Source organism: Saimiri boliviensis, chromosome 6, assembly GCF_048565385.1.
Source record: "Saimiri boliviensis isolate mSaiBol1 chromosome 6, mSaiBol1.pri, whole genome shotgun sequence".
Taxonomy (NCBI): Eukaryota; Metazoa; Chordata; class Mammalia; order Primates; family Cebidae; genus Saimiri; species Saimiri boliviensis.
Genome location: NC_133454.1, coordinates 37,222,917 through 37,250,320, shown reverse-complemented (window position 1 = coordinate 37,250,320; position 27,404 = coordinate 37,222,917). Strand labels below are relative to the sequence as shown.

The window sequence follows — 27,404 nt, the reverse complement described above, 5'->3', positions numbered from 1 at the left end:
TTTGCTGTTCTGCAACTTCCGCTCGTGATACCCAGGCAAACAGGGTCTGAAATGGACCTCCAACAAACTCCAGCAGACCTGCAGCAGAGGGGTCTGAATGTTAGAAAGAAAACTAACATACAGAAAGGAATAGCATCAACATCCACAAAAAGGACATCCAAACTAAAACTCCATCTGAAAGTCACCAAAATCAAAGACCAAAGGTAGATAAATCCATGAAGATGAAGGGAAACAAAAGCACAAAAATTCAAAATTCAAAAAACCAGATCACCTCTTCTCCAAAGGATCACAACTCCTCAACAGTAAGGGAACAAAACTGGACCAGGAATGAGTTTGATGAATTGGCAGAAGTAGGCTTCAGGAGGTGGGTAATAACGAGTTTCTCTGAGCTAAAGAAGCATCTTCTAATCCAATGCAATGAAGCTAAGAACCTTGAAAAAAGGTTAAAGAAATTGCTAAGTAGAATAACCAGTTTAGAGAAGAACATAAATGACCTGATGGAGCTGAAAAACATGGCATGAGAACTTTGTGAAGCATACGCAAGTATTCATAGCTGAATCAAGCAAAGAAAGGATATCAGATATTGAAGATCAACTTAATGAAATAAAATGTGAAGACAAGGTTAGAGAACAAAGAATAAAGAAGAATGAACAAAGCCTCCAAGAAATATGGGACTATGTGGAAAGACCAAAACTACATTTGATTGGTGTACCTGAAGTGATGCGGATAATGAAACCAAGTTGGAAGACACTCTTCAGGATATTATCAAGGAGAACTTCCCCAAACTAGCAAGGCAGGCCAACATTCACATTCAGGAAATGCAGAGACCACCACAAAGATATTCCTCAAGAAGAGCAACCCCAAGACACATCAGATTCACCAAGGTTGAAATGAAGGAAAAATTTTAAGGGCAGCCAGAGAGAAAGGTCAGGTTACCCAAAAAGAGAGGCCCATCAGACTAGTGAATCTCTCAGCAGAAACCCTAACAAGCCAGAAGAGAGTGGGGGCCAATATTCAACATTCTTAAAGAAAAGAATTTTCAACCCAGAATTTCATATCCATCCAAATTAAGCTTCATAAGTGAAGGAGAAATAAAATACTTTACAGACAAGCAAATGCTGACAGATTTTGTGACCACTATATCTGCCTTACAGAGGTCCTGAAGGAAGTACTAAATATGAAAAGTAAAAACCGGTTCTAGCTACCGCAAAAACATACTACTTTGTAAAGATCATCAACCCCATGAAGAAACTAAATCAACTAAGGGGCTAAATAACCAGCTAGCATCATGTTGATAAAATCAAATTTATTCATAACAATATTAAACTTAAATGTAAATGGGCTAAATATCACAATGAAAAGATACAGACTGACAAATTGGGTGAAGAGTCAAGACCCATCAGTGTGTTGTATTCATCTCATGTGCAAAGACACAGATAGGCTCAAAATAAAAGGACAGAGGAAGATTTTCCAAGCAAATGGAAAGCAAACAGAAGCAGGGGTTGTAATCCTAGTCTCAGATAAAACAGACTTTAAACCAACAGAGATTAAAAGAGACAAAGAAGGGCATTACATAATGGTAAAGGGATCAATGCAAGAAGAAGAGCTAACTATCCTAAATATATATGCACCCAATACAGGAGCACTCACATTTATAAAGCAAGTTCTGAGAGAGCTACAAAGAGACTTAGACTCCCACACCATAACAGTGGAATTTGATTTGCTAGTATTTTGTTGTTGATTTTTGCATCAATGTTTGTCAGAAATATTGACCTATAATTTTTGTTTTTTAATGTTTCTTTGTCTGATTTTAGTATCAAGGTAATACTGACCTCACAGAAGGAGTTAAATATTTCCTCCTCCTGTATTTTTTTGGACTAGTTTGAGTAAAAATGATATGAGTTGTTTTTTTTTAAATGTTTGGTAAAAGTCAGCAGTAAAGTAATTGAGTAATTGGGCTTTCCTTTGCTGGGATACTTTTTATTACAGCTTTGATCTCATTACAAGTATTTTAGTCCATTCTCACATTGCTATAAAGAACTATGTAAGACTGGGTAATTTATAAAGAAAAGGGATTTAACTGGCTCACAGTTCCACAGGCTGTAAAGGAAGTATAGCTGAGGAGGCCTAAGGAAACTTAAAATCATGGCAGAAGATGAAGGGGTAGCAGGATGTCCTACATGGCTGGAGCAGGAGGAAGAGGGAGAGAAGGGGGAAATGCTACACACATTTATACACAACCAGATTTCATGAGGACCCACTCACTATCACGAGAAATAGCAAGGGGGAAGTCCACTCCCATGATCCAATCACCTCCCAGCAGCTCCCTCCTCCAACACTGAGGATTACAATTTGGACATGAGATTTGTGCGGGAATACAAATCTAAACGATATCACCTTGTCATCATTCTGTTCAGATTTTAGATTTCTTTATGGTTCAATCTTGGTGGGTTGTATGTGTCTAGAAATGTACCCCTGTTTTCTAGGTTTTCCAATTGATGGGCATATAGTTGCTCACAGTAGCCTCTAATGATCTTTTGAATTGGCTGTAATGTCTCCTTTTTCATCTCTGATTTTATTTATTTGGGTCTTCTCTATTTCTTTTCTTAGTCTGTGTAAAGGTTCTTCATTTTGTTTATTTTTCAAAAAAAAATGTTTTTTAAGTTGATCTTTTATACTGTTGTCTTCATTTAAATATCACTTATTTCTGCTTGATCTTTATAAATTTTTTTCTTCTACTAATTTTCGGTTTGGCTTGCTCTTGCTTTCCCAGTTCTTTAGGAGGCATTATTAGATTGCTTATCTGAAATTTGAAAACACTATATTGATAGTGGTTGACAATCTAGATTTTGAGGTCAGAAAAATTGGGATTAAAGCCCTTCCTCCACTAATTTTAGCCATGGTATTTTGGACACAAGTTATTTTTACTTTTATTTTTTGAGATGGAGTCTTGCTCTCACACCAGGCTGGAGTGCAGTGGCGCAACCTCGGTTCACTGCAATCTCTGCCTCCTGGGTTCAAGTGATTCTTCTGCCTCAGCCTCCCAAGTAGCTGGGACAACAGATGCATGCTACCATTTCCAGCTAATTTTTGTGTTTTTAGTAGAGACCAGGTTTCGTCATCTTGGCCAGGATGGTCTCAGTCTCGACCTTGTGATTTGCCCGCCTCAGGCTCCCAAAGTGCTGGGATTACAGGCATAAACTACTGTGGTAGGCCAGTTATCTTACGGTTGAGAAAATTAGGGTTTTAAGAAGTTAAATAGAGAAAATTTAATCTTACAAAATGGTACTTCTGAGTTATTATTTCAGTAAGCACATTTTTCGCATTAAATCTGAAAGTAATTATGCAGATTTGTATTTGACTTTGCAGGAAATATTTTCTTTCATGGCATCTAATAAGATTGCAATATTATGGCAGCCTAAATTTTAGAATTCCCCCCTAGTAATCATTAAAAATAATATAAATTGCAAATACACAGTCTAGTAACTGCTCATGTAAGACCCTCAATAAGTATTTACTAAATGAATGAAAGATTTTAAAAGGAACACATGACAATTATATTGAGGCATCAAATAGATAGATAGATAGTTTCACCCTGAAAGGAAATCAAATCTGCTTTGTAACAACCAGTACTTGTTAAGCTTTATGTCAATTATTTAGTCCTTAGAATAATTACAGTTTTTTATGTTTTACATAAGGGAAAAACAAAAAGGTTGTTTGCTTTCATCTCAACACCTGCTTCCTTTTAGCCAAAAGAAGCAGGTAAGGAAAGTCAAAAACTTCCCCGGTCTTGGACCAATTAACAAATATGACATTTAATTATTCACTATGGAGAGGCGGTAAACAACAGATCAGTATTGAAACCTGTTCCAGCCAATGGGGGCCATTGGTCCAAGACGGAGTAGCATCTCTGGGCAATAGACAAGCAAGCAAGAGACAAGAAACAGGGAGCTTCAGTACAAGAACAGTAAGAGGTCTCTCTGCTCATAGCAGAATCACGCTGACTGCTCCCTGGAGGAAGGTTTTAATCTTTCTCAGGACTGTTTATCATGACCTTGGGATTGGATCCCTGAATGCTCACTCATAAGGGGCACATGAATCAGGACAGATTTTAGGCTCATCCCCTTTGGCTCTTCTGCTGAACAAATCTGGAAAATGCTTATCATGCAGATCAGCTCAGCAGTCTGCATGATTTCAAATTTAATCCTTACATATTCTGAATACTAGTACACATCCATTATTTTACAGGGAGAAGAATTTATAGCCACTACATAGTAGCTTGTAGGGGGAGGGGAACTAAGTACAGAAATCCATAAATTTTTGCCTCCATTTCTCTGTGACACTTTTATGGAGCTAATGACTTGTCTATGACCAAAAAACTAGTTATTAGTGAATCTTAGATCCAATCTAGGTATCTCTGATTCCCTGGTGCTATTCTGTTTATGAGTCTGCTGGATGGGGTGAATAACCTCACTACATCTCATAATACTGAGAGGAGTTTCCTTCTACAAATTAAAATGAACATGTTTCCCATCTACATCCCAGGGGGGAAAAAAAAGATGTATCAGCAACCTCTAAAGTACTGCTTCAGATCCTCTAGTCTTTTCCTGTCTCTTGATTCAGCTGCTGTTATAGTACTCTTTTTTGTTTGTATTTTGTTTTGTTTTATTTTGTTTTTGAGACAGAGTCTCGCTCTGTTGCCCAGGCTGGAGTGCAGTGGTGCAACCTCAGCTCACTGCAGCCTCCACCTCCCAGGTTCAAGCAATTCTCGTGCCTCAGCCTCCTGAGTAGCTGCAATTACAGGAATGTGCCACCATGCCCAGCTAATGTTTTTTTGTAATTTTAGTACAGACGGGGTTTCACCATGTTAGTCAGGCTGGTATGAATTACTGGCCTCAAGTGTTTCTCCTGCTTCAGCCTCCTAAAGTGCTGAGATTACAGGCACGAGCCACCTCACCCAGCCTGCCATAGTACTCTTTATGGGATCTGAGGCAACCTGACAATATCTTATCTCACTCAGGTGCAGATGCATTGTACCACTCATCTCCTCCTTGGTGTGACATGGACTGGGACCCCATATTACACATGCCTAACCTAGAAAAACAATTATGTCAACGTCTTGTAGAACACACCCTTAACCAGTGGAAAGGAAAAGAGCTCTTGGGTAATTCTTTACCCTTCTTCCTCACTAATGGATTATTCTCAAAAGCAGTTTAAATAACTTAAGGACTGTTTTCAGTCTTTTAGGATCAAGCATTTTAATCTTGCCTCTTCCTCCTTTCCTGCTTCACTGCCTACACAGTGTAAGGGAGGAACATGTTATCATTAAGAATGAAGCCCTCTGTATATATCATTCAGAAGTCACTATCATAAGGTCTAGTTAGAATAAATCATGTTGTTACATGCCATAAAGCCTATTAAATTTGAGAAAGCATAGTATTTGCAATGAAAGTGATGATGTGAGGGTGCATGGGGAAAAAAAGGTAAAAATCCAGAATATTATTACCAGAGCTGTCTTTATGATGGTTTGTTCGACCTCTGAGTTTTAGAAATAAGGAAACTACAGCCAGAGAAATTAGGTGACCTCTCTCAAGTCACACAACCAGCTGATGGGAAAGCCTGGGTGGGGTGACATCCAGGTCCCCCTATGTCTCAGCAATCTGCTTCTCCCACTGAATCCTGACCAGTGATACCAAAATTCTGTCCCCTTGGCAGCTTTGGCACACAGAACAAATAATGCATCATCAGACCCCCAGAGTTTAATGAAAAATATTCGCTAAGGCCCCAACTCATCATTCTTGGTTCTCCCACATCTTGCGGATCATCACTTTTCACAACTGCTTTGATTCCAAAAAGGGATAGCCATGATTGCTGTACATAAATATTCACTCTACCTAATAGCTACATACTGAATGTAAATTATTTTGAAGCAGTTCTTCAAAGCCCAATGCCTCTAAGTAAATGAATAGTTAAAAATGTTTCCTGAATTGGAGAGCTGGAGAACAAGACTTCAGAGCATGTGACTGCAGCGACATTTGAGCATCTGCCCAATGCAGAAGCCAGACTCCAATCCATATGACTTTCCCTTCCTCTTTAGTTCCAATCCATGATCAAAAAGTTGCTTCAAACATATCAGTTTACCTCCACGAACATCTGCTGAGGGCCCACTTATGTGCAAGGAGCTGACTGAATGAAAAACCAGGCATCCTTTTTAGAATCTGCTCAAGTCCTTTCTAGTTCACAAAAATTTTCTACAGATACCACGGATCTCTCTCCCTAAGGGTCAAAAGGCTTAACCAATGCACATGAAACTGTGGCAGAATCAACATCACATTTTTCTCTTTTCAAGAAGACTTTATGAGGGAAGGAACTGGTTATGTGTGTGTTTGGCTCACTACTCATTTCTCCAGGTTCTAACACAGTGTACACTGCATATACTGGCTGGGCATTTGATACATATTTGTTGAAATAACTTGTCTTCTCCTTACCTGTAGGGTAATTGACTTGTCTCAATTTGCTAACAACTTTCTTGGTTTTGCATAAAAGTCCCACATCCCAAGAAACCCCTCAGTCCTAGGCAAATGGAGAAGGTTGTTCATTCTTCTCTAAGAGTTTACAAGCTGGTCAAGTTGGGAAAATCATGTCTTTGAAAATACATATCCTAAGACTCTGCTGGGTACATAATAAATAGCAAATATTCATTTATCCTGGACACCAACTGGAATGCTTTCAAAAGAGACTGTTTTCCTAGACAATTCCCAAAAATCTACTAACACTACCCTTACATGATTAGCGTTAGCTCAGAGAATCTTTTCTCTGACAAAAAATTCCTTGTCATTAAGATCTGACTCACAGAGATACTTAAGTGACTAAGGATTAGGGCAGCTCAGGAGGAAGACGAGAGCACAGTGACCCAGAAAGTCCCTGTGAAGGGCCATGAAAGTCACAAAACATCAAAGTGAGGAGAGGCAATTTCCCTTAGTTGTTAGTAAGTGGCTGCATCTTGTAACCCTTCTTTGATGCTGCAGAACTGGCAGTCCCCTTTTTTTTGGTCCCACATCCTGGAGGTGTGGTGTTAAGAGCTGTAGAAAGCATTCTGCAGTAGTTTCAGATTTTATATTAACTTTTTTGATCCAATTTCCCTTTCGTCTTATGTCCCAGGTAATGCAATGGATACATTCTAATGATATTAAAAATAAAAAAGTAAATAATTTCAAGTACAGTCCCCACTCCATGCCCCACCCTACCAAAATCTTGCCCTCCCCATAGGGAACTGCCTTAAATAATAAATGGTAAACATATTGGATATGCCATATTGTCACATAATCTTGTGTTTTTCTTGTAGAATTCATGCATCTATTATATATAAACATAATTTTTTCAAAAGCAGATTCTTCTGCATTTGTTTCTATATACATATGACATATATATGTGTGTATATATATCTCAACTTTTTATTATAACTCTAATATAGATTTGCCTCATTATTTGTATAGATTGATGCTGTACCATCATATGGGTGTAACAATGTAACTATTTTCTCACTGGTGCACATATAGTTTGCTTCTAAGTTTTTGCTGTCACTGTTAGTGCTATAAAGAACATATGTGTCTGCTTTATTTCTGTATTGAAAGGATTGAAGGGTATGTGGCTTTTAAATTTGATATACTCAACTAGTGTATTTACAAGTGGTGGAGTTTTTTGGAGGGCAACTTGGGCAATATCTGGGAGTACCCAAAAAATTGCCAACCTGATAGGGAAAAGAAATATATTAAACTATCATGTTACTTTCCTTTATTATTAGTCAGAAAAGTTTTAGTCATTAAATCTACAATTCTTTTTTTCTTCTTCTTCTTTGAGACAGAGTCTCGCCCTGTCGCCAGGCACCAGGCTGGAGTGCAGTGGCGTGATCTCGGCTCACTACAACCTCTGCCTCCCGGGCTCAAGCAATTCTCCTGCCTCAGCCTCCCGAGTAGCTGGGACTACAGGCGCAAGCCACCATGCCCGGCTAATTTTTGTATTTTTTTTAGTAGAGACGGGGTTTCACCATGTTGGCCAGGATGGTCTCGATCTCTTGACCTCGTGATCTGCTTGCCTTGGCCTCCCAAAGTGCTGGGATTACAGGAATGAGCCACTGCACCTGGCCTAAATCAACAATTCTTTTCTGACAATATGAAAGCCCTCTTCTATGTAGATGCTGGTGATATGGAGCAAAGCATCCTCATTCTCATGCAGGGAATGAGGAAAACTTTATTACTTACTCAGTCCGAGACTGAAAGTCTTGGACTTGCAGTCGTGTCCTAGAAAGCTGCAAGACCCAGGAACCACAAGTGCTGTCAGCGTCTCTAAGTAAAAAAGCTTACCCAGGGAAACAGGCAGTATTCAATTTAAAAAATTCAGATATTTACAAATTTTATGAGTCAAAATAAGGTAGTGAGACAGAAGATACAGAGTAAGTTGGGGGGCATGATATTTTGTAGAGTGAGTATGAAAGTGTCTCTGATAAGAAGATATTAAAGCAGAGACTTACAGGAAGTGAGACGATGAGTCATGAGGATATCTGCAGGTAGGAGGGTTTCAAGCAGAGGGACCAGCAGTTGTAAAACAAGTAGGCAGAAACATGCTTGGCATATTCAATATGTTGGCCATTTGGTATTTCTTCTGTGAATGACTTGTTCATTGTTCTTGTGATCAAGAGTTGAAGCCTGGGTTGGAATACTCACTCCTTTGTGTGTGTGTGTGTGTGTGTGTGTGTGTGTGTGTGTGTGTATGCACATATACATATACACGTGTGTGTGTGTGTGTGCGTATTTCCACTGAGGTATTACTTTTTTTCTTATTAATAAACAGGAACTATAGATATTTAATAGGATAGTCATTCTTCATCTTTTATTTATGCTGCAAATACTTTCTTTCAGTTTGTTTTTCTACCAAACTTCCATTTATTGTGTTTCTTTTATTGTTCTTGTGAACAGGAGTTTTAAAGTTTTGTGTCTTGTGTCAAGAAGGTTTTCCTGGACAAGTCGCTTTAATTTTTCCTGCAAAAATAGCGGTCACGATCCTTCCAGATCAATTACTCTCAACTGCCTTAGTTCTGGCTGCTTCCCCAGCCCTACTGGTATTCCTGAAGAAAGTCCTGGGCTTGCAGTCATGTCCTAGAAAGCTGCAAGACCCAGAAACCACCACAGGCTGTCAGCATCTCTAAGACATGGGTCTGTTCCATGAACTCCATAGCTCTGTACTGAATACAAGAGATAAACTAAGATTGGATGTATTTCTAAGCTATCCTCTGGGATGTTCTGAAAATGGTCTAGTAAATTGGTTAGTCATAAATTCTTCCCCATCCCTATATTCCCCAGATTCCCTGAAAGTATAGGACACAAGAATGCAGAGCATATTGAAGAACCGACCCCTGAAACCTTTGGAGGACAGACAGCTGAAGCCTGGGTTGCAGTATTCACTCCTGTATACATTCCAGATATGACATATATCGGCTTTGATTAGCCCCTAGGGCACAGTTCTCAGTTATGGTCAGGCATTAGAACCATCTGCATAGCTTTCTGAAAATGCAAACCTGGAACAACAACAACAAAATGCTGATTCAGTGGTCTGAGGTGAGCGCCGGAAACAGTAGTTTAAAAGCCTGTGGGCAATTCTGGTGCTCATCTGTGGTAGGAAGCCTGAACACAAACATCGAGTCCACATCTGAGCATTTTGCCAATTGTCTATACACATCCAGCACATCGGTTCTTACTTCCCAAACAACTCCAGAGCATTTGACTACTATGAGCCATTTACTCTTACAAGAACTTTGAGTGGCAAATGTCATGTAAACCCAAGCATATGTGCATTTAGTTATTAGCTTTTGTTCTATTTCTTAACACTAGTTTGTTATTTTCTCATAAATAGGAGTGATTTCTACTATTTTTTTTTAATCATAGCATCCAACAAGGTCGAGAACAACATTGGAAGCAGAATCGTGGTCTATAAACATATACTATCTGACCACATGCTCCAGAAATTAAGAAACTGAATAAATCACTATTACTTTTTAAGTGCTAGTTGTCTAAACAGCATAATTAGGTTCTCTATGTACTATCCATAAAAGAAGATGTCTTATTAATTAATAATCATCATAAAAAGGACATCAACTCTAAAAACAACAACAAAAAAGTATCTTTATCTTGCGTAAACTCCTAAACTAGGAAAAGAATATTCAACTAGTGTGTTTGGCAAATAAAACACCTGGAAACTCAAATATCAGAACGTATAAATAAAGTGATTATTTTCCTGGAAGATCAAATTTGAGGAGGGTGGGGTAAACACAGGAAACATGCGGAGGACGTCGTTTCTGTCGGCTTTTTCTACTTTTATGACCCTACAAAATAATTGCAGGAGCATGTCATTCCAACCCCAATCACAAGACAAAAAAAAAAAAAAAAAAAAAATACTCTTCTTTGCTCTAACCACCAGACAACTGCAATCCAAGTTTATGATTTTTTCAAGGAATCCATGATTCACTTTCAACAAATCAGAGGCCAACACAAACTAGCAAGTCTTCTAAGTCACACCGAAACAGAGAAGTCCACATTTTCAGGCCTCCATTTGAGAAACGGTGTCTTCTTAAACTAATTCTGAGTACAGTTGGACGCTTTTCTATGTTCCCCATCACACAGCTTCCTACTCACCTCTCTGGCCTTAAATTCTCCCCAGCCCACCCACTCCTCACCTCCACACACCCGCTGCTCTCCAGCAGTACTGAGCAAAGCATCGCAGCATCAATATCCACTCTCCTTCCCCTCTCAATTTTCTCAGGAGTCAGTAATTGTATTACTTAACTCAAGAAAACATTGCATGGTCAAAATAATAGAAACCAAATAAGATGGAAGGGCTAAAATATATATGTCAGAAACATAAAGTGTGATCCTGATATTATGCCTCTGCCAATGACTGGGTTTTATGAGTATAAAAAAAGTGGCTCCCTTTCCTGAAGGGTGAGGGGCAGCTCTCTGGTGTGGTTTATACTACAGAGCCCTTCCCCACTGGATCTGCAGGGCTAGATCTCACCTGAAACAGCATGCTTGCTCAGCTCAATTTCCTGATCATCCTGCTTCCTTTACAGGTTCTTTTGAAGCACACTCCCAAATGAATCACCTGCACCCAGATTCCTGCCTCAGGCTCTGCTTCTATGGAACTTTAAGAACCATAATGTCAAAGACACTTAGAAAGTTTTCTACGTGTTATGTGACTGACTACAATTCCAGGCTATTTTGGTACTAGCATTTTGTGTCTTTTGAATATATCACTACATGGGAATAGCCTTTAGCGATAAAGCAAGAAGGCCTGGACTATTCATGTTACAATGAACTTCCCTGAATTCCATCAAATGTATCTTACCTTCTCTCCTCTTCTTACATGCTTTTCCCCATGTTTAGAACAATTTTCACCTTATTTTTGTCTAAAAAACTTTAGCTTATCCTCAGTTTTGATTCCTTTAAGGAGCCCTCCTAGATTTCTCCCCACCCTGCCTTCCAAAATCTATGTGAGGTGTCTCTCATGTAGTCCCATAATACAGTACATTCTCCAGCCATGACAGATGATACACTCAGGAAGGAGATGCAATAAGTCTATTTTGGTCATTTCTGAATTCCCAGAATTTAACATCATACCTGACATATGATAGGCATCCAATTTTAAATTTTACATTAAAAATGAGTGAATGCATAAATGCTAACAAAATGGAAGGTATGCTAGGTGGTATGATTTATCTTGTGATACCTAGAAAAGGTTTGGCCATGATATGGGCTTGGGGCAGTTTTTTTTTAAATAGCTCAACAACTATTTTCTACTCAATCTCTGCTCTCTCTGACTTATTCTCTGTCATCTTCCAAAAGTGTGCTGGAGTTGGAAGTGGTGCTCCTTGTTGCATTTGGAGAGATCTTGAATTATCATCATTAGACTGTATGATGCTCAATAGAATAGACTGTGTCTTAACCACCTCTTTATTTTAAAACCCTAGAACAGTGCTTGACAAACAGAAGATAATCAAGAAATGTTGAATAGGCAAAGAAATTTTGTTTTTGGAGCTGTATAAATTCATTAAATAAACTTCTGGTGGAATAATAGACATTGGAGACTGGAAGAGGTGGAAGGCGGGAGGGGAGGCGAGTGATAAGAAATTACCTAATGGGTACAATGTTCGCTATTTGAGTGATGGTTACACTACATGTCCAGATTTCACCACTATGCAACATATCAATGTAACAAAACTGCTATTGTACTTCCAAAATCTATAAAAATAAAGATAAAATAAATTTTAAAAAGAATACACTTTTGAACCTGACTTTCTTACCTACACTTTTTATTGTTAATACTGTGCCGACCTTCCTCTAGAAGCCACTGATTCCTGTTTTCTATTGCCAGTCACATCTCCATGCCTGCAGATCTGCTGTTTCCTTGACAGAGAACACCTTCCCTATCTCTTCCGGGCACCCAAATCCCACAGAGTCCACTGAAGTCTTCAGCTGATTTACGCAGCTTTCCCAGACTCCACTGGCTCTTGTTGACATTCTTCTCCATTGGATTTCATAAAATTATAAACCACAGAAATGCTGTCATCTCCTCTAGGGCAAAAGTTCTGCCTTAGACACTGGGAATGCAGAGATAAATAACACAGTGCCCAGAGCATAACTGGCATTAAATACATGTTTCTGGAGTTTTTATTAGGTTAGGATAGTAGAGTGGATGTGAGCCAAAATTCTTCCATCATTTCCTGCAGTCAAGACCTAACTTTCAGATTAGAAGAGCAGTTTGGGCTTGGGCAAACTGCTCTTCTCTAATTTAAATGGCAGTTCTATTCAGTGGCAGTCAGTGCAAAGAAGTTTACAAATACACTTAACGCAGTGAGAAATAGAATACACTATTAACATTAAAAGACCAGGGTTATTTTTTTTTTCTCAGGAAGAGGTGTCAACATTATGTTAACTTGAAAAACATGAATTTCTGATTTATAATCAATGAGAATTTCAGAAAAGAAATAAATTCATATTGTGGTGAAGTGTGTTTGATGTTGGATACTATAAGAAAAGGCTAATTGTAACCCAGAGATGAAGCTTTCCCACTCTTTCCTGCCCCTCTCCATTAGCCATAGGACTCCCCATTCTTGCTCAAAATAGCAAGCACTGAGACCAGAACCCACCCTTCTCCTCAAAAGCATTACAGTTGGCAGCTGGCAGAAGCCATGATATGTGCAGAAGTCAATAGGGAAAGAATGCAGATGCGTGAAGAGGATTGGTGCTTGCTGGGAAAAGGGGTGGACTAAGGAAAACTGACAGGCAAAAGCCTAACAAATAGAAATGGTGGTTGTGAAATAAAGTGTCTGGAGATGAAGGCATGCCCATGTGGAACACCTCTGGAGTTCGATGTCTGGATCACAACTTATTCTCCTTCAACAGGCAGAAAGGTGCTGGAGTCTCTAGCAAATCAGAGGATGCTTGCATATCCTATAGGCATTTAAATTTAACAAAAAAAAAAATTCTGAGTGCAAGTTCGGAATTCACAGTTCAGGCAGTGAAGCTTGTGCTTCGTGTTACTCAGAGAAATACACTCAATCTGCCCCAAACCTTAGGCTCCTGCGTGGCTTCAAGAATATTATCTAAACTCCTCAGTGAATACCACTGGAGTGTAAGTGGGCAAAGCAGTGCCTGTAGTAAGAACAGGTAACTTCATTACCTAGACCATGAAGGTCAATGTACTAACAGCACATTGGGCCAGTCACAGAGGGTCACGCCTGTAATACCAACACTTTGGAGGCTGAGGTGGGTGGATCACCTGAGGATCACCTGAGGTCAGTTCAAGGCCACCCTGGTCAATTTGGTGAAACCCTGTCTCTACTAAAAATACAAAAATTAGCCAGGCATGGTAGCAGACACCTTCAATCCCAGTTACTTGGTAGCCTGAGGCAAGAGAATCCCTTGAACCCGGGAGGCAGAGGTTGCAGTGAGCCAATATTACACCATTGCACTCTAGCCTGGGCAACAAAGGGAGATTCTGTCAAAAACAAACAAACAAACAACAGCACCTTGATGTTGTATTGCTGCAGTAAGGAAACAGCCACCTATAAACAGCTCCTAAAGAGAGAAACAAGTGTGATCTATACTGTGACTTTCTGCCATTAACAGAGTTTAGCTTCAAACACATTTAGTACCCAAAAAACATGGGTTCAAGTCTTGGCTGGAGTACACACTAGCTGTGTGCCTTTGGGAAAATCATTACATCTCTCCTAGCCTCAGATGTTCAGCTATAAAATGAATGTTTGGACTGGAAGGTCCCTCAAATTCCTTTAAACTCTAAAAGTTAACAATTTTGGATCAACTTATTATTATAAAGTTGGATATAACAAGCAAAAATCTTGACTGAAATTTATCCCAGTATTCTGTATAGTTTTGAGAGCAAAAAGTGTATTAAAGTATTTGCCTTCTTACTATATTCTCCTAGTCAACCACCTGTCACACAAGGACGCCATTGTCACACTCATGAGAAAAGCAGTAAAGACTCAAGAGACTTTCCTGTCATCCAGACACATGTATGAAATACCCTTGAATAAGCAACCCAAAAAGTTTTTCAAAAAATGTAAAATATTTATGTAAAGTATGATTAATTCTTAGTTGAGATATCTTCTATTGCTAATCATTTCATTTTTAAGTGTTAATAATGGTAACAATTATAAACGACTTATTATGTGGCTGGAATCACATGCCTTAAGAGAATTTAATATTTGTAACATCCTTATAAGACTGATATTAAGAGTATTTTGATTTTACAGTTGAGGAAACTGAGGCACAGAGAGGTTATATAACTTGCCAAAAGCCATAAAGTTAGTAAGCAGTAGAGCCAGCATTCAACCAAGCCAGTCTAGCTTTGCCTGATCATCTATTCTAGAATTTTGCTGAAAATCATCAAGTTTGGTATCTAGACTTTAATGTCTGCAATTCATTTTTTCCAAGTAATTATTTAGTGTTCCACATCTCCAGAAGTTTGACACTTCTGTTTTCTGCAATTCTTCTAATACTTCTACATCTGTACTTTCTGCAAGACACTTAAATTAGAGAAGTGTCGTCTTCTGGGGTCTCCATTTGCAAGCGGCTCTTTTACCCTTTCTAATTATAAGGTCCTTGTTGGATATCAATTTTTACAGAATTAGAAAAAAAAATCCTAAAATTCATATGGAACCAAAAAGAGCCTGAACAGCCAAAGCAATCCTAAGTAAAAAGAATAAAGCTGTAGGCATCATAACACCTGACTTCAAAGTATGCTGCAAGGTCATAATAACCAAAACAGCACAGTACAAAATAGACACATAAATCAATGGAACAGAATAGAAAACCCCAAAATGAAGCTGCATACCCATAACCAACTGATTTTCAACAAAGTTGACAAAAACATGCTATTGAGAGAGGACTCCCTATTTAACAAATTATGCTGGGAAAATTGGATAGCAACATACAGAAGAATGAAACTAGCCCTGTGTCTCTTATTGTATACAAAAATTAACTAAAGATGAATTAAAGACTTAAATGTAAGACCTGAAACTATAAAAATCCTAGGAGAAAGCCTAGAAGAAACTATTCAGGACACTGGCCAAGGCAAAGAATGTATGACTATGACTTCAAAAGGAAATGCAACCAAAACAAAAATAAACAGGACTTAACTAAGCTAAAAAGCTTCTGCACAGCCCAATATAATAATAATAAATATCAGTGTAAACAAACTACAGAATGAGAGATAATATTTGCAAACTATGCATCCAACAAAGGACTAATATTCAGAATCTATAAGGAACTCAACAACTTAACAAGAAAAAAAAACAAATAACCCTCTTAAAGATTGGGTAAAGGACATTCATAGACATTTCTCAAAAGATGACATACAAGCAACCAACAAATACATGAAAAAATGCTCAACATCACTAATCATCACAGAAATGCAAATTAAAGCCACAATGAGATATAATCTCATGCCAGTCAGAATAACGATTATTTAAAGGTCAAAAATAACAGATTTTGGTGAGAATGTGGGGAAAACAGAATGTTTACACTGTCGGTGGGAATGGAAATCAGTACAATCTTTATGGAAAACAGTATGGAGATTCTCAAACAACTAGAAATAGAGCTACCATTTCACCCAGTAATCCCACTCCTGGTTACATACTGAAAGAAAAAAAAAACCATTGTGTAAAAAAGACAACTGCACTTTCTTTTTTTTTTTTATGATCCTACATAGTATTTTATTTTATTTTTACTTTAAGTTCTGGGGTACATGTGCAGAACATGCAGGTTTGTTACAAGGTATACATGTGCCATGGTGGTTGGCTGCATCCATCACCCCGTCATCTACATTAGGTATTTCTCCTAATGCTGTCCCTCCCCTATCCCCCAACCCTCCAACAGGCCCCAATGCATGATGTTCTGCTTCCTGTGTCCATGTGTTCTCGTTGTTCAATTCCCATTTGTAAAAGAGAACACGTGGTGTTTGGTTTTCTTTTCTTGGGTTCCTTTGCTGAGAATAATGGTTTCCAGCTTCATCCATATCCCTGCAAAGGACACGAACTCATCCTTTTTTATGGCTGCACAGTATTCCACAGTGTATGTGTGCCACATTTTCTTTATCCATTCTATCATTGATGGGCATCTGGGTTGGTTTCAAGTCTTTGCTATTGTGAGCAGTACTGCAATAAATATACGTGTGCATGTGTCTTTATAATAGAACGAGTTATAATTTTTTAGGTGTATACTCAGTAATGGGATTGCTGGGCCAAATGGTATTTCTAGTTTTAGATCCTTGAGGAATCCCCACACTGTCTTCCACAATGGTTGAATTAGTTTACACTTCCACCAACAGACACCTGTACTTCCATATTTGTCACAACACTGTTCACAATAGCAAAGATATGGACTAACTTCAGTTCCATTGAAGAATGATTAAAGAAAATGTGATATATAAATGTCATATATATGTATATAGAGATATATATGCATATATAGATATCTATATATAGATATATATCTCATGGAATATTAAATGGCCATAAAAAAGAATGAAATCTTTTTTGTAGCAACATAGAAAATGGAGCTTGAGACCATTATCCTAAGTGAAATAACTCATAAACAGAAAATAAAATATTTCATCTTTTCACTTATAAGTGAGAGGTAAAGAATGGGTACACATGAACATACAGAGGGAAATAATAGTCATTGGTGAATCCAAAACAGGGGACAGTGGGATAGGGAAAGGGTTGAAAAATTACCTATTTGTATACAATATTCATTATTCAGATGATGGGTTCAATACAAGCCCAAATCCAACCACTACACTGTCATCTATCCATGTAACAAGTTTGTACTGTACCCTCTGAATCTTTAACAATATTTTTTTAAAAAAAATTATCCCTGTTAGAGATTACTAAGGAGAAGTTAACATCAGGCTGTCTATATGTCATTTGCTACTCAGGGTTGGGTCAAACCCTTTTTATCCCTCCCTAATTCCCAAGCTCTTTTGCAAGGTTGTTGCACTTTCATGAAATACTATGCTAAACTCTAGCTCCTTCTGATCTTTGCTTTGCTAGTTTTTTGTGTTTATTATGCCTTACTTGCCTCCGATTATTCAACAAATATTTATTCAGTGTCTGCTGAGCCATTATAATAGTCTTTGGCGGATCAAAGATTAAAATGGCACAACCCTTGCCCTTGAGAAGCTTACAGTTTAGTAATAGAAAAAAATAACCTCACTTGGAAAATAATGGTGAGACTGAAAATAAACTTTTTTCTATTTTACAGGTGAACAGAAGTTCTTGCCCTACCTTGAAATTTCACGTCCAGATTCATCCTTTCTTCCCCGCTCTCACTTGAAGAATTGTCAGTCCTCCTCCACATTACAGCTCATTATTTCATCACTGGAAAGTAATATATGAAAATGTTAAGAGGAACTAACTTCCCAGATGCAATACTACAAAGATTTTTACTTCTTTTAAATTTTATGTATTTTAAGCATTTTTCTTTTTACAATGAACAGAAGCTTTTTATAAATGTTTAGAGCCTCTTCTGTCTAGAGTATGTCCTAGAGTAGCTAACATTCTCTTATTGCCAAATTCAATGTCTAGAAGCGATGCTGAGGGAGCTGCCTCTCTTGGTAGTTCACATTTCTGCCCAATGCCAAATTCATGCTATTCAAGTTCTTCTTGTCCTTAAATCATGTCATGTTGAGGAACTTGTCCAATTTTCTTAGTGCTTGTTCTGCCACTTGCTGACATCTTTCCATTAGGTCATTTTCTTACACTAGTCCTATTTGTCCACATGTTTTCTGAGTTTAGCTCATTGCTTTTTATAGCATAGATTGTGTTTGTGTTATCACTGCTACTTAGGCCACACCAGATCTTTTTCCCCTCTTCTGATGTATTTTGTTCCTCACTACAGTCCAATGAAAATTCTAAAATCTGGAGACAGTAACCAAATATTTCTAGAGTTGATGATATAGAAATATCAATGAAAATATGTAAATTGTGTTTTGAAGCTAAGCAATGTGATATCAGAAGTCCAGTAATAATTTGACCCCTCCCAGCCTAAATTTACAGTTGTATTGTTCTCTATGAGTCCTGCAATTTGAAGGCAAAATTCTTGGGTCTACCAACTTACCTTTAGGCAACTTATACTAAGTTGTCTAAAATCCCTAGCTAGGTAAGGAAATGTACTCCTACTCACCTCATAGTCTCAAGTATTACTCTGTAATGTGAGAAAGTACCATAATATTTCAGAAATGTTAATTATTGCTCTTGGCTTCTACGTATTTTTGTTGTGAAAAATCCAACAATTTTGCTCTACAATCTGCTTTATCTCACAATTCATATTGGCAGTCTTTTTTTGGAAGAAGTTACACCTTTATAAAAGCTGATTTTCTTTTTTAAATTTTGTCATAAATCCATCTTTTTACTCAAAGAAAGAATAATAGAACATTAGTTAGAAGGAAATTTGCAGACCCTCTTGTCCAAACTCCTGAGGAAACTGAAGCCTAAGATGGTACCTCATGGAGTCAAAAGTAGAGCTGGCTTCTTAGTAGTCCTCCTCCTGTCTACAGAGCACAGAGCACATATTCAAAACCCTCAAAATCTGCCCCCACATTCGACATTGAAGAGAAGGATACAGCTCATTTAATAAAAGGAAAGCTAGTTTTGCTACTGGCATTTTTTAAAGTGACAACGAAAACATGTATATTTATAATGCACAGCATTCTGTTTTGAAATATACATACATTGTCTGGGTGCAGTGGCTCATGCCTGTATTCCCAGTACTTTGGGAGGCTGATGTGGTTGGATCACCTAATGTCAGGGGTTCAAGACCAGCCTGACCAACATGCTGAAACCCCATCTCTACTAAAAACACAAAAAATTAGCCAGGAGTGGTGGCAGGCACCTGTAATCCTAGCAACCTGGAAGGCTGAGTTCAGGAGAATCACTTGAACCCAGGGCCCGGAGGTTTCAGTGAGCAGAGATCACACCACTGCACTCCAGCCTGGGCAACAAGAGTGAAACTCTATCTCAAAAAGAAAAAAAAAAAAAAAAAAAAAAAAAAAAAAAAAAAAAAGCATGTATTATGAAATAACTAAATCAAGCTCATTAATTTATCCTTTCAATAAATGTGTGATACAGTCATCTTTACATACATGTACACTTACACAAATATATGCACATATATAAAATATATACATACAGACATGTCTATGTACACACAGACTTTTTTTTCACAGATTTCTTCAGCTCCAATGCCAATAAAATGTCCCAAGCCCATTAATGAGCTAGGAGGGAAAAATAAAAAGAGAGCCTGTTGCAAGATTTAGGAACAGTCAAAATTGTCACATGATAAAAGCAGGAGGGAGTAAACTGAAAGGAAAGTTAATAAAGCAAGCAGACTATGGGACTGAAGAGACCATGACTTCCAAAGCTTTTTCTGTCTTCTCAGAAAATGCTATTAGATGCCATGAGTTGCATCAGAACAGCTTACCAAAAAGCAGAGTTAGGCTGGGCACAATGGCTAATGCCTGTAATCTCAGAACTTTGGAGGTTGAGGTGAGTGGATCACTTGAGGTCAGGAGTTAGATACCAGCCTGGCCAACATGGTGAAACTCCAATCTCTACTAAAAATACAACAAATTAGCCAGGCGAGGTGGAGCAGGACTGTTGTTCCAGTTACTAGGGAGGCTGAGGCAGGAGAATCATTTGAGCCCTGGAGGCAAGGTTACAGTGAGCCGAGATGGTGCCACTGTACTCCAGCCTAAGAGACAGAGCAAGACTTCATCCCCCCCACCCCAAAAAACAAAACAAACAAACAAAAACAAAAAGCAGAGTTAGTTGGAGTTATTGTTTTCAAAGGTATCCACTCATTTGATGCTCTACTCCATAGCCTGCCATGTTAGAAACAAACAAAAGGCCTAAATTGCTCATCAGTGTAGGATATTATCCAGCTAAAACATGCCTACACACAGACATGCTAGGTATGTAATGTGAGTAACACCTCACTCTTTTCTGGATCTTGATATTAGGAGAGGGCTCTTAGTGGGGTTTCAGTGAAGTGTGTTAGAGATTGACATTCCTAAAGTTTAATGTGAGTGTAAAGGGAAAGTCTCTTAAAATTTTGTTAAAATATTTGGAAACTCAAAATATAAGCTAGTAACAATTCAGTTATAAACTCAGGACTTGGAATCTGTTGATCACCACCTTGCCTGCCTTCAGCCTAATTTCATCTTAGAGATTTTCCTCTGAACCAATTATGCAGAGATGGAATTAATATTCACAATGCTTTATTAGTATAGAACTTTTATGGTCTCAAAATTCTAACTACTTTTATGGATTGTATGATTACATGTTTACTTCTTAAATACTGCCTTGTATTTCTTATGTCTGCATTAGAGTCTAGAGAAGAAACACACAAGTTAAAAGTTTAATAAATAGATGCCAAATAACTTTAAGATGTATATTTTTTTCTCAGAGTTTGATTCTGCATTTCATTTTCCCAAATCCAAATATTTATCCAACATTTTCACATAAATGTATCCTAGAAACTTCAAATGCATTATGGCTGTTATTCAATATGTGGTTATTTTCTGCCCTGCTGCCAAATGTTCTTCTTTGCCTGTGTTCTCTAACCTGGCAAATTGTTCTCTATATATTTATTTATGATGCAGATTTTAAAAATCACCCCTGACCTTCCCTTCCTCCTACCCTGGACCACATCAATTCCATCTTCTAGTCCTGCCTGTTCAATTTCCAAAACATTTCTTACATCCATCCAACTCTTTGCATTGCTTAGTGCCATCTCCCTCCTGTAGCACTGCAGTGGCAGTGCTCCTGATTTTCTTTCATTCTTGTTGCACTCCTTACCTCTCACCTTCTTCTTCAGACATTGATTAGAGATATCTAGCCAAAATATAAATGCGATGAAGGCATTCACCACTTAAAACCATTCTCAAATTCCTATTGCACTTATGACAAGATTTTAAATATTTCACATGGCTTTTTAGTCTCTTTATATAGTCCCTGCTCTCATGAGATTTTCTGTTCTTCAGTTTCCACATCTACAAAATGGGGATAACAACAGAACATATCTTGCAAGACCATTATAAGTATTCAATATTTGTAAAGCACTTAGAGCTCTCCTTGGCACAGAGTAAATACTATATACATGTTTATTAAATGAATAAATTAATAAACCTCTCTTGAGCCATTCTTCCCTTATTTAATTTTCGGTACCGTACTGACTCCCTTCTACTTTCAAGCTTAGTCTCCCCTTAGCACCTCTACCCAAGTTTATTTCTCTACTGGGAATTTTCCCACCTCATCCTTCTTATCTCCACTCATTCTTTCTTTGGCCCCCAGTTTAAAAAGCAAAGCTTTTCTTGACACCTCACTCTCCAGACTAAGTTATTTCCCTGGTACACATTCTTATAGCACCCTTTACTTGTTCTTTAGGGGACTTATCGCAATTCTAATTATTTGTGTGATTTCTTACCTAATGCTCTTGTACCTAGACAGACTAGATGCCCCAAGATGCAAGCACTAGGATTGCATTTGTGTTACTTATGTTCTAACCCCAGCATCAAGTACAATATCTTGCATGTGGCAGTTTCCCCAAAAACATTTAGTAAATAAAATGAATGAACAATGAATGATTTCATAACTCCACCCACATACACCATGCTGTGAAACCCTTTGAGTTTCATAGATAGCACGCAGAAAAATGGCAGTGTGGTCTTATCAGTTTATGAGAGACAGATGTGCTGAAGTGGAGTTTTAGATACTCTGTTGAGTGGCTCTGTACAATTTAACTATTTGGTTAAAGGTGCCCAAGCATGAATATTCACACTCAGGGAGTATTATTCTCCCTAAAGTTTTATATGAAAAGAAATAGCAAAAGTAATAAATTCCCAGACCAGTGATAAATTTTCTTGTCATAAAGGACTCATCCCAATAACGGCATTTTGCTTATAATGCTTTCTTGTTACCAGTCACATTACAATGAGTTGAAAAACATCCTAAAGAGGCAGGTGCTTCTTTTGGGGTATCTAACTGACCAAAGCCCCCTTTTCAGATGTGGGGCCTCAAAACAGCAAACAGAGGAAATTATTCCCACAGCACTTAGCTGCTAGGCATGTGTAAAACTGAATTGTAGTCCTATAAATCAGTGAAAAACATTTACTTCCCTTTTAACTATTTTAGAATTTAATAATCCTCTGTCTCTAAGGGAAAAGTACAGTTAAATAACAACCAATGAAGGAGCTAAAAAACGTACTTGCAACTCCCTCCTTAAAAAAAGCATCTATTCATTTGTGCACTTGCTTGTATGTCCTGAAACATCTCAGCCTTGACCTGGGTCATTTATGAAGGGATCAGCTCAACTGTGAGCCAAACACTCTCCTTTCAGCAAGCCAGAGTATAACCACTTTCACAGCAGCAGGGTGTCTTGACACTGTGAGGCAAATTACCTCCTCATGGATACCAAGTGGTACCAGGAAAAAGTAATTTACCCTCTTCAGGTTACACATGCACAGAGGATAAAGCACTCACCTACATCAGCAAATTGCTTTTTCCTTATCATTATGAAATGCCATCCTGACACTGTTCTCTGCCCTGGTCCGTCAGAGGGCTGGCTTTTAACATTCATTTTTATATTCCTCTTCCCTTTCAGTGGGGAGCTAGGAAAAGAACCTAGTGAGAAAATGAAGCTGCTTCTACTGAAAATCAAAGGCCACGACTCAGTGGAGTGATACTGGTTCTGTTATTCCCCTGATTTGTGTCCCTAAAACACAGGCTGTATCTATACTAAAGGTTATTTCTAAAGGTGGAGCATCAGCAAGGAGCAAACACGTTCATCTGGCTGATTTGCAGTCACTAGGAACAGCCTGAAAATAAACGTTTTGAATGGCATTTCTTACAACTTACTCAACTACCTTACTAAACTCCAAGGATTTAACTTGAGAGTTGCGTTTCACAATGGCTCTGCGTCCCCTTTTGAGATCAAGGAGATGACCTTTGCCAGGAGATCCATGAGTTCTTTTCCATCATGAGGGCATCATGTTATGTTCTCAAAACTCAATTTCATAAATCATCTTTTGTATCTTCTAAGAGTTAATGTGACCGAGCTCCTCACAAATGACTCACTCTCTTTTCAGCCACAGAGACAGGTGTGCCACAGATTTGATTGCATCAAAAATAAGCACTCACTAAGGATAGAATGTTTACAGAATTAAAGGCAGGAGAAAATATTAGACATATATCAAGATGGGCAGGTATAAAAATACACAAGGGTGTCCTGACCCATAATGGTTTTCATGGAAGAATTAAAAGGCAGTGATTTTTGTGGGTTTGTTTTGTTTTCTGGGAATGCTGCTATATTAATTGAAAGAAATAAGATGTAAACCACAAGGCTTCATATGTACAATTATTATTTTGGTAATATAATTTTACCCTTCAACTTTATCTAAAGTAAGGCCTGAGTTGTTAGCCATGGGAAATTAAGATTTAAAAAGTAAAAAATACAAATAAAACTTACAAATACAACATTTAAAATGTGAAATGTTTCTAAATTAATAACATGTTAAAGTAATCTTTCGGAGGAACAGAAAGCTAAGAGAAAAACTGTGTGGAACTATGGTGTTGCACTAAATGAGACACAGCACCTTCCACGTAATCTGGAGGACTGTTCACTTCCCCGTGGAATGCTTCCTTTCCCCACAGGCAAAGAGAGAGACAGAAATAGGAGGGGTCTTAGAATAATCTTGTACAGTTTTGCAACTACAGATTGCACCACTGCTCTTGTTAGATTCACACAATCTGTCTAGTCACCACCAAACTCCATCAACACAATAATTTGGTTAGTGAATTTTAGGCTCCTTAAATATAGCACATGTAATATCAGACATGGAAGAAGAGAGAAAGAGGGGAGGTGGACAGAAAGAGTGAGTCAGAGAGAGAGAGAGAGAGAGAGAGAGAGAGAGAGAGAGAGAGAGAAACGAACCAAGGCAGAAATTAAAACAAGAGGTGGACTTGAAAGTATAGACACTTTCTTTCCCCTTGGGAGTCTGGCCAATCGCACGCTCCATTTCTTTTTGGAAGGCTCAGGTTCCCTCTTCACTTCTAAGCAATAGTTAATAACATTTGCAAGTGTTTTTGCACTTCCTTTCTGCATTCCTTTCTTTCATTTCTATTTCAATTTATTGTACGAAATACATTTTAAAACCAGTATGTATTATACAACCATCATATTTGCATTTCCTTCCCCCAGGATGACTTGGATTTTATATATTTGTTAATTTATTCACTTGTACCCTCAAACATTTATACAGTGAGTATTACCTACTGGAAATTGTATTACGTGGTGGGGTTGCACATCGGATAAGATATAGTTGTTCTAGTTTCACCATGTACAGTAAGCCTGCAGACAGAAAGTTATGCTGTGAATATACAAGTTAGAACAAAAAAAGAGAGCCCTTTTCTATTTTTTCAAAGAACTGAGTTGAATAGATGAACAGCAACAGGCTGAGAGAATTCTGCTTCTGGTCAAGATGTAGTGATAGCGACTACATTTACCTCCTTGTTTAAAGAAAAAATAACCAAACACTTGACATAATATATAAAATAATGTTGCCAATCATTTAATATCAGGCAGTAAAGGACAGAAACTAGGAAGAAATAAGGTCAGAACTACAAATTCCTCAGTTTAATTGCTTTGAGATCATTTCTAAGACACAACAGAGGAAGGGAAGAACCCAGGCAGAGGCCGGTAGACTCTCAGAGTGGAGAAGTCCGTGTGAGAGTCCAGAGATACCAAAGTAGCTGGAACTGGCAAGACAGGGTCCTGAGGAGAAGGCTGCACAGAGAACGTTAGGGACCTGGAGCATTCAGCAGAGTATTCATAAACTTATGTATATTTGAAAACTACACAAAACAGCAGGAAAAAGAAAAAGCAACATCCAAAAGGTTTGGAAGCAACAGGTTTAGAATTCCTGAGTACTCACACAAAGACAGAGAGAGGAGTTTTTCCTTCCAGCTAGACTGGAAAACCTCATTCATGGAGTGCTAGGTAGAGCACCAGAAGTGTCTTGCCTCAGTAGGGTCATGATGAGTGCTAAAAAATCACTGCTCTGGGCCCATGTAACAAATTTTAAAAGCAGGACGAAAAAAGATCAAACTGTTTCCAAGTAACTTAACTGCACCCTGAGCAAAGCTCAAAAACATTTGTAGCAATACAAAAATATAAGCATCCAAAAAGGTAAAATTCACAATTTCAGTTACTAATTAAAATTGGCAAGAATGTAAAGAAATAAAAAAACACAAATCATGAAGAAAAAAAAATCGATCAAAACAACCAGAACTGGCACAGATATTTAAAGCAGTAGGCAAATACATTAAATGAGTACTTTATGTATTTCTTGTGTTCAAGATGTTAAACAGTAACATGGAAAATATAAAAATTTAAAACTTACCTTCTAGGAGTGAAAATTAGTAACTGAAATGAAAAGTACACCAGGTGGGAATAATGGCAGATCAGACATTACAGAGGAATGGATTAATGAACTTGAAATAGAAGCATAAATTCTTAAAAAGTAAATGCAAAAATTAAAAAGGAAAGCAGTGATCTATAGAAAACTTCTAGCAGCCTGACATCATGTAATTGCTAGTCCTTGAAGAAGAATGAGCAGAAAAAGTATTCAAGTATATCAGTGCCAAATTTTTCTAAATCTAATAAAAACTATAAGAAGGTTGATGAACCCCCAAAAGATAAAACACAATCAATAAAAACTACACCAAGACATAAGATAAGGAAACACCTCAAAACTAATGATAGAGAGAAAATTTGAAAAGCAGCCAAAGATTAATTTTTTAAAGGCCTGTTATATATAAAGGAATAAAAACAGAAATAAAGGTAAATTTCTTCAGCTCTGTGCAGTTTTTCGGGTTCTCCATTATTCCTCAATAAAATTATAAAAAGAATAGGTTAATAAATAGAAAGCTGAATCATGTCAGTGTTGAAAACTGTTGAGGTTGAATATAAATTAAAATTTCTCACAACAGATTCAAGGTTTTCTAAACCTTGACACAGTTTCTAGTTCTCCACCCCTCCCAGGTCTTCAGTGTGATTGATCCAGATTACCTGCCTTATACAAACCCCTTCTGGTGCCCACCTCCCTGTGGGCAGATAGATACAACCTACTGGACTTGCCCAAATGACCCTCACAATCCACATGGGCTGCACAGATGTGCCACAGTGACCATCTTTCAGTCACAGCATAATTCCAAGGAACTCATGCCTGCTTGTAAACCTATCAATTAGAACTACCCTCAGGAATCCTGGTTAAGAAACACCCTGGAAAGGCTTGGCCCACAAATTCCTCACTCTCTCTCTCTTGCCTTCCATGCACTGGTTAAGTGTACCTGTCCCCAGTGATTCCCCATTTGCTGTGAACCCTGTGAGGCTTGTTACCCTCTTTCCTCTGGGATCTACAAGTAATCTGTTGTTTCTGTTACTTTATGTGTTTTGTTGAGTTGCTTCCTCTGTGTCTCAGCTAAAGGATACCCCAGAATCTAACTATCCTCCCAATCAGGCTGTCTTAGAGAGTGGTTATCTTGGTAGGAATAAAATGAACACAAATTAGGCAAGAGCCACAAGGGTATGTGCCAGTACAAGCAAATTTTCTGTGAGAGGGACTCCTGATCACAGGTGAGACACTTAGGCATGAGATTACCTATCAAGATAAAAAAGCAATATACATGACTACCTTATCTAGAATCTCATCAGGGCACAGCTAGAGTTTACTGCTACTCTAATGAGAAAAAGTTCAGGATGAAATTTGAGGAAACT

At 38.0% G+C, this 27,404-nt stretch overlaps 1 long non-coding RNA gene across 1 annotated transcript in view; it reads right to left on the bottom strand.

The window, feature by feature from the left end:
• The window catches only part of LOC141584815 (uncharacterized), a 254,402-nt gene that overhangs the window by 69,644 nt on the left and 157,354 nt on the right, over positions 1–27,404 (bottom strand). Inside the window, exon 3 of the long non-coding RNA XR_012518013.1 lies at positions 17,858–17,950. This is a non-coding gene — a long non-coding RNA (uncharacterized LOC141584815). The remainder of the gene's footprint in view (positions 1–17,857; positions 17,951–27,404) is intronic.